The sequence below is a fragment of the Zingiber officinale genome, chromosome 7A, assembly GCF_018446385.1.
Source record: "Zingiber officinale cultivar Zhangliang chromosome 7A, Zo_v1.1, whole genome shotgun sequence".
Classification (NCBI taxonomy): Eukaryota; Viridiplantae; Streptophyta; class Magnoliopsida; order Zingiberales; family Zingiberaceae; genus Zingiber; species Zingiber officinale.
This window is the reverse complement of record NC_055998.1, coordinates 97438275-97456940: the sequence shown is the minus strand read 5'-3', so window position 1 is coordinate 97456940 and position 18666 is coordinate 97438275. Positions and strand designations below refer to the sequence as shown.

At 40.3% G+C, this 18666-nt stretch overlaps 1 non-coding gene across 1 annotated transcript; it reads right to left on the bottom strand.

Annotated features, from left to right (window-relative positions):
- Nucleotides 1-287: 287 nt before the first annotated feature.
- On the bottom strand, nt 288-393 carry LOC122003206. Its single transcript, XR_006117863.1, has one exon. It is a non-coding gene; the product is annotated as a small nucleolar RNA R71 (small nucleolar RNA).
- Between the last annotated feature and the right edge of the window lie 18273 nt (nt 394-18666).

Below are 18666 nucleotides of genomic sequence, written 5' to 3'. Positions count from 1 at the left end.
AAAAAGTTTTCAATTAGACCCAGAAATAATTACTATAATACAAGGTCATAAATTTGGAGAAGTATCAGAAAGCCCATATCTGCACCTTAAGATATTCCTGGAGCTTTGTGATATAGTAAACTATGAGGGTGTCTCAGTGGATGTCATTCAGTTGATGTCATTTCCTTTTAGTATCAAGGATAGGACAAAGACTTGGTTTTATTCCCTTCATCCTCAAAGTATCATAAATTAGGAACAATTGGAGCAGCGATTTCTAAATCATTTTTTCCCTCCAAGAAAAACAGCGTATATGAGGAATTGCATTACAAGTTTTGCTCAGGCAAATAGAGAATTACTATTTGAAGCATGGGAGAGATTCAAAATTTTATTAAGGCAGTGTATGCATCATGGTTTAGAAAGGTGGCTGCAATTACACATATTCTATATGAGGATTTCTTTTTCAGATAAGTTATTATTGGATTCATCTACTGGAGGTTCTTTTATGAATAAAGGGGTGGACGAAGCATTCACATTAATTAATCAAGTGACATTGAATCTTCATGAATGGTCAGATAAAAGTTGGATGAAATTTCCTTTGAGAACTTCAGAAGTGCAAGCCATGAAGGCAAAAGAGTTTGTCAAACAAAATGCAGTTCAACCATCCAAGAGTTTTGAAAATCACAAGTCATAGAATGAGAGGTTTGAATAGTTGGAGGCAAAGATTGATAGCATAATTTAAAAATGGTTCAAATATGACCTCTCTCCTACCCAAACAAGGTCTAGTGAACATTATAATGATATTAAGTTGAGAAGTGGTAAGAATCATAAAGAACTTCTAGAGAAGCACTTGTATAGAATTGAAGAGAAGAATAATAAAAAACCACAAAAACTCAGTTCCATTACTCCAGAAAGTGTCCAAAGGACACAAGTACCATTCCCTCAATGGTTGATCACACCATCAATAGACAAGTAAGTTGGACCTCCGCCACGAGCTCAAAGAAAATATATATATAAAAAAGAAAGATCAATCCTTCCCAAGACCTTCACTAAGGATTCCTTTTCTACAAAGGCTAGTAGGGGCCAACAATAATAAAGATTTTGGCAAATTCTATAATGTCAATATGGTTGAGTGCAAATTTCTTGACGTGTATAAAGATGAGGACTCTTCAGATGAGGAGTGTAATGATAATGTAGTAGTCAATAAATTTTCAGATCTACCTCTTGGGTTTATAAGGCATTATAGTGAAACAGAATTTTCAGATGATGATTGTGATGAGGTAGATTAATTTAAGACTGCGAGTGAAGTTATTGATTCTCCTATAGATGATATTGATCTTGGTGCATTGTTCAACAATGTATGTGATGATGTTAATGATATGGAAGGAAGTGTAGGGAGTTATGTTATGAAAGCAGCATCTCAAGAATCACCTCCTTTATCCACACAACCTTCTGAGATTTTGAGAGTTTTAGGTATCTCTTAGCAAAGTAAGATTAGTATTTCTTGTGATCTTTTGAAAAATTTTATGGAGATACCTATAAGTGACTTTGTTGGATGTGATTCAGTTTTTATTACTTATTCAGCTTATCTCAATATGGTTCTGGTTCTTTCTTATATAATATGTTTATGGGAGATATATTTTTCTTTTGGTTGTGCAAAGTTCATTTGAGTAGAAAATTGGAAGCTCACATTGAACCGTCTTCGCCCTTCGGAAAGAATTCACAAGGAGACGAAGATGGAGAGAGAGGTGATAAACTACATTGATCTCATAACGACAACACTCTCCATAATAATATGGACCATTGGAAGAAAAGTCCGGAAGTACTCTACTCCAGCAAGATCATGATTTAAGTGATCCAAATAAAGGGTCAAGCTAAGGATCTAAAACAAGAACTTCTTGGGAGACAACTCAAGTTCTTCTTTCTTTTCTTCATATATGTTTTTAGTTACTTTCTAGTTTCTTTTCTTTATTAATAATAACTCATATCCTCTACTTAATTTTTATTATCTATCTTCTTTATATAGGATTCAAAATCATGGAGGAATATGAATATCAGATAGAGGAGTATTTTTAGCACATGAATGTCAACCATTTGGAGCTTATCACATGGTAACTTCTTTAACTTCAAAAATCTCCTTCATATTACATTCTAGCTAGTTTTCATTGGGAAAATAAAAAGTTTAAGTTTGGGGGGATGTGTTGGATTGTAGTTCAGTTTTTGCACATTTCTTTTTGCTTAATAAATTTTTTTCTAGTTGCATCATTCATCAAATTATGACTATTTATTTCTTAACGCAAAATCCTAGCATGCATGTTCTAGACTTCATGTGGTTTATTGGTTACTTATGGTGTTAGTATGTTTAGTAATCTATCTTTTTCTATCTATGATAGTATGAAATGAATAATGTTTTTACTGTAAGAGTTTAAGTATTAGCCTTTAATCATGTCTGAAGGGGATGAGATGACACGCTGGCTCCAATAGGTGGTCGCTTGACGTACAATAAGCTTCCCGATATCTGAAGGAAACTCCTCAACGATCCTATGCATAGTCAGATGAACCAACAAAGCGTTAGTGACCTAAGTCTGGGGTGGGAATCTTTGGCTAGGCCCTTCGATGCTTAAGTCAGTTTCTTTGCCCGAAGGTGGAAGAAGAATAGTAATGAAAAATGCAGGAGAGTAGGGCTTCAGAAGCAATTGTTTGCGTTGTGTACCTTGCCAGCGGAGAGGATTCCCCTTTTTATACCACCTTACATAACCTCCACGATCGTAAGGTGGTCCCCAATTATTAGAGTTTGTTAGAAGATAAGAGAAGTGTTAGGACCTTCGGATAGCGGCTAGAGAGGGGGGGTGTGAATAGCCGACCTCAAATTTACGTTTCTTTCTACAAATCAAGTTGGTACAGCGGAAAAATAACAACAGAAACGTAAATGGAGAAATAAAACCTCAAGCACAGCGATGTAACGAGGTTCGGAGATGAAACTCCTACTCCTCGGCGTGTCCGTAAGGTGGACGAAGCCTATCAATCCGTCGGTGGATGAAACTCCGGATAACCGGCTAATATGAACTCCTTCTGGGTGGAGAAACCTCACCACAAAGTCTTTGCAACAGCAAAACAGAGGAGTACAACAATAGAGGAAACAAACAAGAACAATAGAAATTGTAAACACACTTGCTTGCCTTCTCGTCGGAGTCCGTTGATGAAGCAGCAGTTTCACAGCTCCAGCAGCTAGAAAACCAGCACGAAGCTCACGCGAAGCTTTAGCAAACCGAGAGCTCAGCAAAGCTCAAGTCGTAGTTAGGAGGAAGAAGAGTTGTCACTGTAGAGGCCCTTGACCTTGATATATAACCTGCGAAGAAGAAAGAAGATAAACTAGCCGTTGTGTCGCAACGGCTAGGGCCTGGACCGATCAGGCACACTCTTGATCGGTCCAGGAGTGTTCTGATCGGTCTTGGGACCGATCAGGCCTTAAGCTGATCGGTCCCCAGACCGATCAGCCAACTCTATGTGAGAGTTGGCCTCGTCTCTGATCGGTCTGTGGACCGATCAGGACTCAGGTGGATCGGTCCACAGACCGATCCCCCCTCTTTCTTCTCCCGATCTTCTTCGCTTCTGATCGGTCACCAGACCGATCAAGTAATTCACAGAAACACACTGTTTGGTTACTGATCGGTCACTAGACCGATCAGTCAACCAGCGTATCACTGGATCGGTCACCAGACCGATCCAGGTTTAGAGCTCCCAGCCCTAAACCCTACCTAGTCCGGAGAACAAGCTACCGAGCCCTCTCCGACTTCGTCCGGTCCAGAGAACGAGCTACCGAGCCCTCTCTGACCTAGTCCAGAGAACGAGCTGCCGAGCCCTCTCCGACTTTGTCTGGTCCAGAGAACGAGCTCTCAAGCCCTCTCTGACCTAGTCCGGAGAACGAGCTGCCGAGCCCTCTCCAACTTCCCACGCCAAGCTTCCATACTTGGACTTCTCCCGTGCCAAGTCTCCATACTTGGACTTTTCCCGTGCCAAGCTCCCTGCTTGGACTTTTCCGTGCCAAGTCTCCATACTTGGACTTTTCCCGTGCCAAGCTCCCTGCTTGGACTTTTCCATGCCAAGTCTCCATACTTGGACTTTTCACCAGATGTCTGGTCAACCTTGACCTATCTGGATTTCCCTTGCCTGGCTTCACTCATCAGGACTTTCCAACTGCCTGGCTTCACTCACCAGGACTTTCCAACTGCCTGGCTTCACTCCCAAGACTTTCCCTTGCCTGGCTTCACTCACCAGGACTTTCACCTGGCTTCACTCACCAGGATTTTCCGAATCAGGTCGACTCACCTCGGGTCAACCAGGTCAACCTTGACCAAAGATTACACCCACAATCTCCCAAGTTTGTATTCTGTCAAACATCAGAATACAACTTTTCTACTCTCGTCAAACATCAGAATAGAGCTTTTCTATTCTCGTCAAATATCAAAATACAACTCGAGTCAGGTCAACTCGAGTCAGGTCAACCAGGTCAACCTTGACCTAAGGTTGCACCAACAATCTCCCCCTTTTTGATGTTTGACAAAACCATAAACAAGTTAGGTTAACCTGATAACCTAACTTAGGTTTCCCAATATTCTTCCTTGAACATTCTCCCCAAACTCTAATGTTCTTCCTTGAACATTCTTTGGATATTCTCCCATTCTCCCCCTTTTTGACACACATCAAAAAGAGTGAATCAAGGTCAAGAGTTTATTCCTAATGAAAGTCTCATACCTTTCATTGAAACCCTTAATTTCCACCTTGATACTAAAGTCAACAATCAACTTAGTGATCATCCCATATCACTCAAGTCTTTAGAGTAAAAACTCCCCCTAAAAGTCAACTCCCCCTTGACTAATAGGTAAATCTCCCCCTAAAGGTCAACTCCCCCTTGACCATTGCACCAACAATGTCTTGGAGAGTTTCAAACCTTTAGAAATCCAAAACACAAACTGTGTTTTAACTTTCAGCTGAAATTTCAGACAACACAGTCGAAAATCAGCATTTTGGCACGCCCGATCGGTCACCAGACCAATCAGGAGCTCCCTGGATCGGTCCAGTGACCGATCCAGCATCCCCTAGACTGATCAGGGAACCTCCTGATCGGTCACACATCTGATTTCTGAATTTCTTCCTCCCGAAATTCAGAAACCCCTACAAAATTACAGAAAATTCCAAAAATTATAAAATTTTGAGGATACATTCCTCATAACATATACTATCATGGAAAAATAGTTTTCTATGAAAATAACTTCCATTTTCAAATCTTGATACAAAGTTTAAAAACTTTGAAATAGTTCAAATTTACCTAAACTTTGTATCAACTTGCTCAATGATGAATGCTATCACTAGAAAAGCTTCATCAAGGTTTTTCAAATCAATTTTGAAATGATTTTAAACCATTTAATTTAGGACCACAATCTTAGGGCTAAGTGTACATGACTTGTACACAAGCTTTCCCTATGATCCTCCATTTTGAATTAGGCTCATCTAGGTACAAGAACTATGCACCTTGATCATAACTCATGATCCTAATATCTCACACACATCTAAGGTGTATCAAACACATCCAAGTCAATTTTGATGTGAGATATGGTTTAGGTCATCTTAATCTAAGTTCTCATGCATTTTCTAAACAACAATTTGATCTCCATATCAAATTGAGTTTTTATCCTTAAATCAATTTAATTGATAAATGCAAGAGATGATGACATGGCATACAATAATATCATAAGTGAAAACATGTGCCAATGTCATGATGTCATGTCATAAAGTATGAAACTTAAATAAAGCATGACATATAGCTAACCTAAGTATTATCATGACATTTCAAATGATAATGAATTAAATATGATGTCATGACATGGCATATGGTAAACAATACATGGCAAATAATATATAAAGGTATAGAAAATACCTAATTCTAGCTTTAGTTGCCATTTTTGATAATTTTGATCATTTTGCCATAAATTCCATATTCCTAAGTGTAATAGACCTAAAATCATATACTAAAGATTTTTAGATTACTATGTGCCAATTAGATTGAGTCTAGGAAACTCCTCAAATGTGATTGGCACATCCTAATCACCTTAGGAATAATTTCTTAATCTCATTTTCAAGGCTTGATTACACCTTGAACATTCCTAAAATGCCACCTTTTTCCATGATTAGGTTAACTACCTATTCAATTAAGGTTGGCACACCCTAATTCATCTAGCGTGATGGAATCACGCTCCTAGGAACCCAATACCTATTTGAGCTCATTGGGTTCACTAAATATTCACTAGGGATGACTTCCCTAGCAACCCTCCTAATGACCCTCCTAGGCTTTAAAGCCTTGGTGATTTGAGACTCATTAAGATCAACTCTAGGGGTGACTCCCCTTGTGACCTTGGTGATGGTCTTTCTAGCCCTAGGTCCTGTTCCATAATCGAATGGAACATTATGATAAGTGGGCTTGACCACTTGAGTCTTAGGTTTGTGACCCAAACCTCTCATGTTCTTGGGCTTTGATCTTTGACCCTTAGACCCTTGAGTTGACTTCTCTAAATTTTTAAGGGCCTTTTTTAAATTGTCAAGTCTTGACCTCAAGACTTGATTTTCCTTTTCTAATACCTCAAGTTTTAATTTGTCATTTTTCTTTGAGGGATACCTAGGCATATGTCTAGTTGTTTTGGGATTCCTACCTAGGTTTTCCTTAACCTTAGATGAGTTAATTCTAGGGTTGGTTTTTCTAGTATTGTCCTTATCTAGGCTAACATGTTTGGCACCTAAGCACGTGTATCGATTACTATAGTTATCATGCTTATTATTATTGACAATAGCAATAAGGCTACTAGCATGCATCCTACTAGAATTGCAAGAATGTGCCTTAGAGATTACCTTAGGGTTTGCCTTAGCTCCCCCTATAGACGTGCTCGATCTCTTGTCCTTGTGAGATTGCCTCCCCCTCGGACATTGGCTCTTATAGTGTCCCCTTCGCTTGCATTGGAAGCACACCACGTGCTCCTTACCCTTGCGTATCGGGACTCCGGCTTTCTTGACCTTTGGCGCCGGTGGAGTCTTCCTAATCCTCCTTGGACACTTACTCTTGTAATGTCCATATTCCCTACACTCAAAACATATTATATGTAATTTACAAGAAATTAAATTGCTTGAGTTACCTAGTGTTGAGCGTGGATATGAGCTTTCTCCTTCATCCCTTCCGGAGATAGAAGCTTCTTCTTCTTGCTCCAATCTTGAAGAAGACTCTCCTCCTCTTCTTCCTTAGATGTTGAGTAGCCCTCAACTTCTAATTCCTTACCTCCATGATGTGAGCTACTTGGCTCACTTGACTCCTCTTCATGACTTGAAGTGGAGCTCTCCTCATGGAACTTAGCCAAGTTGTTCCATAATTCCTTGGCATTGTTGTATCCACCTATCTTGCACAACATATCATTAGGTAATGAAAATTCAAGAATTTTCGTTACCTCATCATTGATCATGGATTGGTGGATTTGTCCCTTCGTCCACTTCTTCTTCTCAAGAGGTTCTCCTTCTTTATCCACCGGAGGAGTAAAACCTACTCGTACACAATTCCAATTCACTAGGTTAGTCATAAGAAAATACTTCATTCTTACCTTCCAATATGCGAAGTCGTCGCGATCGTAGAAGGGTGGAATCGTGATGTCTTCTCCAAGTAGATCCATTCTCTAGCTTGTGCTCCCTCGAGTGTTAATCCGACGAAGAGCAACCTTCGCTCTGATACCACTTGTTAGGACCTTCGGATAGCGGCTAGAGAGGGGGGGTTTGAATAGCCGACCTCAAATTTGCGTTTCTTTCTACAAATCAAGTTAGCGCAGCGGAAAAATAACAACAGAAACATAAATGGAGAAATCAAACCTCAAGCACAGCGATGTAACGAGGTTCGGAGATGAAACTCCTACTCCTCGGCGTGTTCGTAAGGTGGACGAAGCCTATCAATCCGTCGGTGGATGAAACTCCTGATAACCGGCTAATATGAACTCCTTCTGGGTGGAGAAACCTCACCACAAAGTCTTTGCAACAGCAAAACAGAGGAGTACAACAATAGAGGAAACAAACAAGAACAATAGAAATTGTAAACACACTTGCTTGCCTTCTCGTCGGAGTCCGTTGATGAAGCAGCAGCTAGAAAACCAGCACGAAGCTCACACGAAGCTTCAGCAAATCGAGAGCTCAGCAAAGCTCAAGTTGCAGTTTGGAGGAAGAAGAGTTGTTACTGTAGAGGCCCTCGACCTTGATATATAACCTGCAAAGAAGAAGACAGATAAACTAGCCGTTGTGTCGCAACGGCTAGGGCCTGGACCGATCAGGCACACTTCTGATTGGTCCAGGAGTGTTCTGATCGGTCTTGGGATCGATCAGGCCTTAGGCTGATCGGTCCCCAGACCGATCAGCCAACTCTCACAGAGAGTTGGCCTCGTCTCTGATCGGTCTGTGGACCGATCAGGACTCAGGTGGATCGGTCCACAGACCGATCCCCCCTCTTTCTTCTCCCGATCTTCTTCGCTTCTGATCGGTCACCAGACCGATCAGGTAATTCACAGAAACACACTGTTTGGTTACTGATCGGTCACCAGACCGATCAGTCAACTAGCGTATCACTGGATCGGTCACCAGACCGATCAAGGTTTAGAGCTCCCAGCCCTAAACCCTACCTAGTCCGGAGAACGAGCTACCGAGCCCTCTCCGACTTCGTCCGGTCCAGAGAACGAGCTACCGAGCCCTCTCTGACCTAATCCGGAGAACGAGCTGTCGAGCCCTCTCCGACTTCGTCTGGTCCAGAGAACGAGCTCCCGAGCCCTCTCTGACCTAGTCCGGAGAACGAGCTGCCGAGCCCTCTCCGACTTCCCACGCCAAGCTTCCATACTTGGACTTCTCCCGTGCCAAGTCTCCATACTTGGACTTTTCCCGTGCCAAGCTCCCTGCTTGGACTTTTCCGTGCCAAGTCTCCATACTTGGACTTTTCCCGTGCCAAGCTCCCTGCTTAGACTTTTCCATGCCAAGTCTCCATACTTGGACTTTTCACCAGATGTCTAGTCAACCTTGACCTATCTGGATTTCCCTTGCCTGGCTTCACTCACCAGGACTTTCCAACTGCCTGGCTTCACACACCAGGACTTTCCAACTGCCTGGCTTCACTCCCAGGACTTTCCCTTGCCTGGCTTCACTCACCAGGACTTTCACCTGGCTTCACTCACCAGGACTTTCCAACTGCCTGGCTTCACTCCCAGGACTTTCCCTTGCCTGGCTTCACTCACCAGGACTTTCACCTGGCTTCACTCACCAAGATTTTCCGAATCAGGTCGACTCACCTCGGGTCAACCAGGTCAACCTTGACCAAAGATTACACCCACAATCTCCCAAGTTTGTATTCTGTCAAACATCAGAATACAACTTTTCTACTCTCATCAAACATCATAATAGACCTTTTCTATTCTCGTCAAACATCAAAATACAACTCGAGTCAGGTCAACCAGGTCAACCTTGACCTAAGGTTGCACCAACAAGAAGTACAACTGACGACATTCAATAGTCTTCCGAGGAATCTTTTTTCTACCCTAGATGTACCTCTTTTATCTTTTATAACTTGGACCTTTGATGAAATATTCAAAGGAGCATATCACTGTAACTGATTAATTAATGAGGAAGCTTCGAGACAATATTTCTCGACAAGTTCACCAAGTTGTCATAAGGTTGTCGACTACTTGTCTGCTAAATATATTTTGATCGGTGATTAAGCCGATCGTATATTGAAAAGACCCTCTATTGAATATATCCTAGCCGACAATTAAGTCGGTCGTATATTGAACATACCTTCTATTGAATATATTCTAGCTGGTCATTAAGCCGGTCGTATATTAAGCATACCTTTTGATGAATATATCCTAGTCAGTCATTAAGCTGGTCGTATATTGAGCATACATTCTGTTGAATATATCCTAGTTGGTCTTTATTCCGGTCATATATTGAGCATACCTTCTGTTGAATATATCCCGGCTAGTCATTAAGTTGGTTGTATATTGAGCATTCCTTCTGTTGAATATATCCCAGTCGGTCATTAAGCTGGTCATATATTGAGCTTCTTATAAGGTTGAGTACTTTTAAGCTTGATCTGGCTTCGCTCAAACGAGCGCACACAGTCAACCATATGTTCGTTCGGTCTTCGCTCAGCCGATCGTATGCAAAAAGCTTTATAAGGATGAATACCTTTAAGCTCGCTCGGGCTTCACCCGATCGAGCACACACAGGAAACTTTATGTTCGTTCAGTCTTCACTCGACCGATCATATGCTAAAAGCTTTATAAGGCTAAATACCTTTAAGCTCACTCGAGCTTCACCCAGTCTTGTGCACACAGTCAACTTTATGTTCATTCGGTCCTCTCTCAGCCGATCATATGATAAAAGCTTTATAAAGTTGAGTACCTCTAAGGTCACTCGGGCTTCACCTGGTCGAGCGCACATAGTCACCCTTATGTTCGTTTGGCCTTTGTTTGGCTGATCGTGTACTAAAAGCTTTGTAAAGTTGAGTACCTTTAAGGTCAATTGGGTTTTACCCGGTCGAGCCCATACAAGCAACCTTATGTTCATTCAGCCTTTATTCGGTCGATCATATACTAAAAGCTTAATAAGGCTAAGTACCTCTAAGCTTGCTCAGGCTTCGCCCGGTCAAGCGCACACAGGCAACATTATGTTCATTCGGTCTTCACTCGGTCGATCGTATACTAAAAGCTTTATAAGGCTGAGTGCCTCTAAGCTCGCTCGGGCTTTGCCCAGTCGAGCACATACAAGCAACCTTATGTTCATTCAGCCTTCATTTGACCGATCGTATACTAATAGCTTTATAAGGCTGAGTACCTCTAAGCTCGCTTGGGCTTTGCTCGATCGAGCGCACACAGGTAACCTAATGTTCTTTCGGTCTTCGCTTGGCCAATCGTATGCTAAAAGCTTTATAAGCCTGAGTACCTCTAAGCTCACTTGGGTTTTGCCCGGTTGAGCGCACACAGGAAACCTTATGTTTGTTCAACCTTCGCTCGGCCGATCATATGCTAAAAACTTTATAAGGCTAAGTACCTTTAAGCTTAACCGGGTTTTACTCAGTCGAGCACACACATACACCCTTATGTTTGTCTGGCCTTCATTCGACTGATCGTATACTAAAATCTTTATAAGGCTGAGTACCTTTAAGCTTGATCGAGCTTTGCCCGGTCAAGTACACACAATCAACCTTATGTTCATTCGACCTTCGTTCGGCTGATCGTATACTAAAAGCTTTATAAGGCTGAGTACCTTTAAGCTCGATTGAGCTTTACCCGGTCAAGTGCACACAGGCAACCTTATATTAGATCGAGTATATAACCGGTTGGCCATATCTGAGCATCTTGCTTAAAGAACGCTCGGGCGCGCTTTCAAGACTTTGATGTAGGGCAATCAACAGAACCAGTTAACAAACATCACCCTATCCTAACCTTGATTGCCACTTCACCTTAACTTTAATATCTTTGTCATCCTCTAAATCTACTCGTCATAACCTGTATCACTAGCCTTCCTCTCAATCTAGTTGAAGGAGATATAACTGACTGATTGGACTCAAGTTCTAGTCTCATTTACTCCTCATTTGTGACTTAATTTCCAAGAGTTAACTTTCCCATTCTCCCTTATAAAAGAGGATAACCTAATTTAAAGGTTGATGAGGGGCAATCAATTGTACTTCAGCGGGCTAATCAATGAATTTTAAATTTAACCGCTTTCCTATTTCATTCCTGTTTACTTATTTTTCTTTGATAGTAGGATTCTTTTACAATTCATGTTCTCAATCATACCTCAAGCGTCTAGCAATTTGTGCCTTAGGCACTTAGTGACTTCTTCAAAAAAAAATAGTCCTCCTTTCGCTAGGTTGAGTATCGAGGGTGTGTAAAAAGATATTTTTGGCTACTAAAAGGTCTCTCTTGTCATGCCCTTCATAAATGCCTATTCCTAGATGATTGTCACGTGTCCCTTCCATTCATTCTTCATGACGCCTGTTGGCATCCCCTGTTGGTGCGGGAAGCATCCGACGATTGAGCCTTAGTTTTGATAATGGCAAAGGGATTCAAAGTTAAGTTTAATTGTTATCTAATATGTATGACTAAGTGTTTCAGGAAAGTCCTAGCTGTGGTTAGGCAAGGTGAAAACCCTAGGGGGTGGTAACCCTAGGTCCTAGGGGGTGGTAACCCTAGGTGGAGAAAAGTCCTAGCTGCGGTTAGGCAAAAGGAAACCCCTAGGGGGCGATAACCCTAGGTCATAGGGGGTGGTAACCCTATGCGGGAAGTCTTGGCGGGTCGGCGCTTCGGGCAAAAATCCTAGGGGGTGGTAACCCTAGGTTAAAATCCTGGTGTCGCGAACCGGGTAGAAGTCTGGATGGGTCGAGGACCGAACATCCAGTATGAAGACCGGAAGCATCAGACGCTGAGCAAAAGTCCAGTCGATCTGGAGGATTAAACTGGCAAAAGGTAAAATCTCCTGAGTGGAGTAGGTGAGGATGTGTTCCCCGTAGAGGGAACAGTAGGCGTCGGGTCGACCTAGGGTTTCCGGTCGGAAACCCGAAGTCAGACCCGGACAGTCCGAAGGCTGTCAATATATTTGTTTATATATTATCTTTAGTGTTCTAACTCTGTTTTGTAGGAAACTAATACTTTTGTGCAGGGTTAGTACTGACCGGGATCGGTCAACCGAACCTTGAGATCGGTCGACCGAACCTCCAAGCTACCAGATCAGATCTCCAGAAGTTGGACCAGGTTCCACCAGGGATCGGTCAACCGAACCTCGGGATCGGTCGACCGAACATGGGATAGGTGTCGACTGGATCAAGCCGAGGTGTGCAGGTCAGAGGAGACTGATCGGTCGACCGAACCTTGGGATCGGTCGACCGAACTTAGGGATAAAGTTTGACCATATCGAAGCGGAGCGATGGATGGACGGATCAGATGCGGTGGAGATCATCTGATCGGTCGACCGAACGTGAGGATCGGTCGATCGATCCGCTTCGGGACAAATCTGATCCCGAGATTGGGGATTTGGATCAGACCTTGCAGAGCTATAAAAAGAGGCCTCGAGGTGCAGCTCAGGACATCAACTTCGAACAGAAAACTCTGCTCTTCCGTGTGCTGCTGCTAAACGCCTCAACAACGCTCTGCTCCAACGAATCAATCCAAAGTTTTCTATTCTCCTTTTCGTTGGTATAGTTTATTTACTGCAATTACTTATACTTATTCACTTGTAAGATTTGCGCTATATAGTTGTTGCCCACCGAAAGCGGTCAAGGATCGCGGGCCTTCGAGTAGGAGTCGAGATAGGCTCCGAACGAAGTAAATCAATTGTGTCTCTGCATTTACTTTACTTTTCATTTCCGCTGCGTCACTTTAGTTACTCGAACAATTTCCGTAAATCGATAAAATAGCCACGAGCGTTATTCACCGCTCCCCTCTAGCGCTTTCGATCCATCAATTGGTATCAGAGCGGGGTCATTTTGAAACGGTGCAACCACCATTCAAAATAATTTGTCGTGGTATTTTCAGTTTTTTTCGGAGTCAATTAGAATTTGGCTTTATAGCTATATTCTAATTATTTTCTCAATTCGGTTTTCTGCTCGAGGTTGGTGCAACACCACCCGAGTTCGTGGTCTATTTTTTTTATATACCGCACTACTAAGCCAGGACCAAGTCCTGGAACTTTCTTGTTGTTTATTTTTTTTTAGTTGATCTAAAATGGCCCTTCAAGAAGGCTACAATACAGCCCGCCCCCCGCTATTCACCGGAGACGACTTCGGGTACTGGAAGGGTCGGATGGAAGCATATCTCCAGACTCATTTTGAAGTCTGGATGATTGTCAAAACCGGAATCCAACTACCAACTGATGGCGCCGGCAAACCACTACCATACGAGGACTGGGATGCATCTCTGATTAAGAAGGTGGAAGTCAATGCCAAGGTGACCTGCACCCTCCAGTGTGGCCTATCAAAAGAAGAACTCAACCGCGTCGGCCCTTTCAGCAGTGCCAAGGAGTTGTGGGATAAGCTCATTGAACTTCACGAAGGGACGTCAGACACTAAAGTAAGTAAAAGAGACTTAATTTTGAATAAATTGTTTAATATCAAACTACAGGAAGGTGAGACAGCTGCCCAACTCCATGCCCGAATTCAAGATCTGCTCAACGGTCTTCATGCAATTGGACAGAAGGTAGATAACCGGGACATCATAAGGTATTCTTTAAACGCCTTTCCGAGGAACACCTTGTGGGCATCCATGGTAGATGCCTACAAGGTTTCTAAGGATTTATCTACTATTAAGTTAGATGAACTCTTTTCGGAATTAGAATTGCATGAACAGACTAATGCACGCCCGGTCGAGAAAGGTGTTGCTTTGGTTGCAGGTACCAGCAAAACGCATGAACCAATGTCAAAGCATAAAAGTAAGCCCAAGTCCAAAGATGAATCAGATGCAGAGGACGATGACGAAGTTGTTTCCAAACTGAAAAAGCTCGTACGGAGAATATGCAAGTCGAAAAAGGCGAATCAAACAAATACGAAGGACAAGTCCGAAGTCACCTGTTACGGCTGTAACCAAAAGGGGCACTACAAGCCAGACTGTCCAAACAAGAAGAAAAGAAGGATGGTATTAAAGGCGACCTGGTCTGAATCATTAGATGAATCCGATTCCGATGAAGAAGAACCGACAAGCTTCCTCGCGTTGCCAGTACAAGTAAATATTGACGAAACCGAGTCTGAATTCGAGTCCGAAACCGAGAGCGAGTCGGAAACTAAGTCCGAGCGAAGCCACGGATCCGCATCCGTTTCCGAAGGACCGAACCCCACTGTAAGTGCTTTAATGTCTAGTATTAACTTAGATGACGCGGAGAATTTAATTCCGTACTTGCTTAAAAAGTTGGCTAAATTTAACATCCGGGTTAAGTCGCTCCAAAAGGAGGTAACAGCCCTTAAGGGAGCGACTGACTCAAGTTCTTTAACTGAGTTAGTTCTAACTGAGTCAGTTCTAACTGAGTCAGTTCAAATTGGAAGTTCAACTCAAGTCCAACAACTTGAGGAAGAAAATTCCAATTTGAAAACTCAAATTAAGGAACTCAAGGACACGTTGGAACGGTTCATTATGGGTTCCAAGAATTTGGTTTTGATTCTTGGAAAACAGCGAGCCATTTACAACAAATCCGGACTTGGATTTAAGACCAAAATAAAGTTTAAATCATACTTGTCGTTAGTAAATAGAAATAATAGAAACATAATTCAAGCATGGGTCCCCAAGTCAAACTTGGTTAATCAAGTTGGACCTGGTCACTATTGGGTCCCCAAGGATCAGATCCATTTCCTTGATAGACCATATCGAGGCTATGATCCAGGGGGAGCAAATAGAAAAACTATCTCAATAAATAGATAAAATGCTTGTTTATTTATTTTCCTTGCAATATACATGTTTAGACTAGGATAGCTTAATGATCTAGGCATAATTTACACTTGCCAGTTAAATCTAGGAGTTTCAAAAAGGAAATTAAATATATATTTCTTTGAGCGATTCTGTCTAGGAAGGGGTGGATGATCTCATACCCAAGAAGGCCTAGAGCCTCGCCCTGACCTGGGAATCAATCTTTGAAATACTTATTTAATTGACTAATTGGAAAACCTATTTTTTAACTCAAATGTAAATTAATCCTTAGAAACTACTTAAATCAAGATGACCATCTCACAAAAATACGTAAGATTACCTGTTTGATAACATAGAATCAGGTGAGATGGATCTAGGTTAAATTTAGTCTTAAATAAATTCAATTTATTCAAATAAAACGACTTAATTAAATCAAATGAATAAATGAATTTCAAAATTACTTTAAAAATTAATTTCAAAATCATTTTAAAAATCCTTTGAAAAATTATTTCAAAATTACTTTAAAAATTAAAAATCCTTTGAAAAATTATTTCAAAATTACTTTAAAAATTAATTTCAAAATCATTTTAAAAACCCTTTTAAAAATTAATTTCAAAATCATTTTAAAAATCCTTTGAAAAATTAATTTAAAAATCATTTTAAAAAAAACGTTTGAAAAATTATTTCAAAATTACTTTAAAAATTAATTTCAAAATCATTTTAAAAATCCTTTTAAAAATTAATTTCAAAATCATTTTAAAAATCCTTTGAAAAATTATTTCAAAATTACTTTAAAAAATAATTACAAAATCATTTTAAAAACCCTTTTAAAAATTAATTTCAAAATCATTTTAAAAACCCTTTTAAAAATTAATTTCAAAATCATTTTAAAAAATCCTTTGAAAAATTAATTTCAAAATCATTTTAAAAATCTTTTGAAAATTTATTTCAAAATTACTTTGAAAATTTATTTCAAAACCATTTTAAAAACCCTTTTAAAAATTAATTTCAAAATCATTTTAAAAATCCTTTGAAAAATTAATTCAAAATCATTTTTAAAAACCTTCGAAAATTATTTCAAAATTACTTTAAAAATTAATTTCAAAATCATTTTAAAAATCCTTTTAAAAATTAATTTCAAAATCATTTTAAAAATCCTTTGAAAAGTTATTTCAAAATTACTTTAAAAATTAATTTCAAAATCATTTTAAAAATCCTTTTAAAAATTAATTTCAAAATCATTTTAAAAATCCTTTGAAAAATTATTTCAAAATTACTTTAAAAATTAATTTCAAAATCATTTTAAAAATACTTTTAAAAATTAATTTCAAAATCATTTTAAAAATCCTTTTAAAAATTAATTTTAAAATCATTTTAAAAATCCTTTGAAAAATTATTTCAAAATTACTTTAAAAATTAATTTCAAAATCATTTTAAAAATCCTTTTAAAAATTAATTTCAAAATAATTTTAAAAATCCTGTTAAAAATTAATTTCAAAATCATTTTAAAAATTCTTCAAAAATTTATTTCAAAAATCCATTGAAAATTAATTTCAAAAATTATTTGAAAAATACTTTGAAAATTATTCCAAAATAATTTAAATCATTTCTTATACTTAGAATTTAAAAGAAATTTTGTTAAAAATTTTAAAAGAAATACTCATACTTTAATGAAAAGCTAAGTGTTACTTCAGTACTCATTTTTTTCTTCTTCCCTCCTTATTCTGATATATGGCAAAGGGGGAGAGTATAAGGAAATTCAAAGATAAGGAAATTCAAAAATAAGGAAATTCAAAGGAAACCAAAAGGTATTAAAAATTCAAAAACCAAAAGGTATTAAAAATTTAAAAACTAAAAGAAATCAGCTTAAGGGGGAGCTTCCATTAAGGGGGAGCTTCAATGTGCTTAGATTTTATTTACCTTTATTGCATTTTTTTTCACTTAACTTTGAATTTCGGTTGCCATAATAAAAAAAGCGGAGATTATTGGTGCGGGAAGCATCCGACGATCGAACCTTAGTTTTGATAATGACAAAGGGATTCAAAGTTAAGTTTAATTGTTATCTAATGTGTATGACTAAGTGTTTCAAGAAAGTCCTAGCTGTGGTTAGGCAAGGTGAAAACCCTAGGGGGTGGTAACCCTAGGTCCTAGGGGGTGGTAACCCTAGGTGGAGAAAAGTCCTAGCTGCGGTTAGGCAAAAGGAAAACCCTAGGGGGTGGTAACCCTAGGTCATAGGGGGTGGTAACCCTATACGGAAAGTCTTGGCGGGTTGGTGCTTCGGGCAAAAATCCTAGGGGTGGTAACCCTAGGTTAAAATCCTGGTGTCGCGAACCGGGTAGAAGTCTGGATGGGTCGAGGACCGAACATCCAGCATGAAGACCGGAAGCATCGGACGCTGAGCAAAAGTCCAGTCGATCTGGAGAATCGAACTGGCAAAAGGTAAAATCTCCTGAGTGGAGTAGGTGAGGACGCGTTCCCCGTAGAGGGAACAGTAGGCGTCGGGTCGAAGTCAGACCCAGACAGTCCAAAGGCTGTCAATATATTTGTTTATATATTATCTTTAGTGTTTTAACTCTGTTTTGCAGGAAACTAATACTTTTGTGCAGGGTTAGTACTGACCGGGATCGGTCGACCGAACCTTGGGATCGGTCGACCGAACCTCCAAGCTACCATATCAGATCTCCAGAAGTTGGACCAGGTTCAACCAGGGATCGGTCGACCGAACCTCGGGATCGGTTGACCGAACCTGGGATAGGTGTCGACTGGATCAAGCCGAGGTGTGCGGGTCAGAGGAGACTGATCAGTTTATCGAACCTTGGGATCGGTCGACCGAACCTAGGGATAAAGTTTGACCATATCGAAGCGGAGCGATGGATGGATGGATCAGATGCGGTGGAGATCATCTGATCGGTCAACCGAACGTGAGGATCGGTCAACCGATCCGCTTCGGGTCAAATCTGATCCCGAGATTGGGGATTTGGATCAGACCTTGCAGAGCTATAAAAAGAGGCCTCGAGGTGCAGCTCAGGACATCAACTTCGAATAGAAAACTCTGCTCTTCCGTGTGCTGCTGCTAAACGCCTCAACAACGCTCTGCTCCAACGAATCAATCCAAAGTTTTCTATTCTCCTTTTCGTTGGTATAGTTTATTTACTGCAATTACTTATACTTATTCACTTGTATGATTTGCGCTATATAGTTGTTGCCCACCGAAAGCGGTCAAGGATCGCGGGCC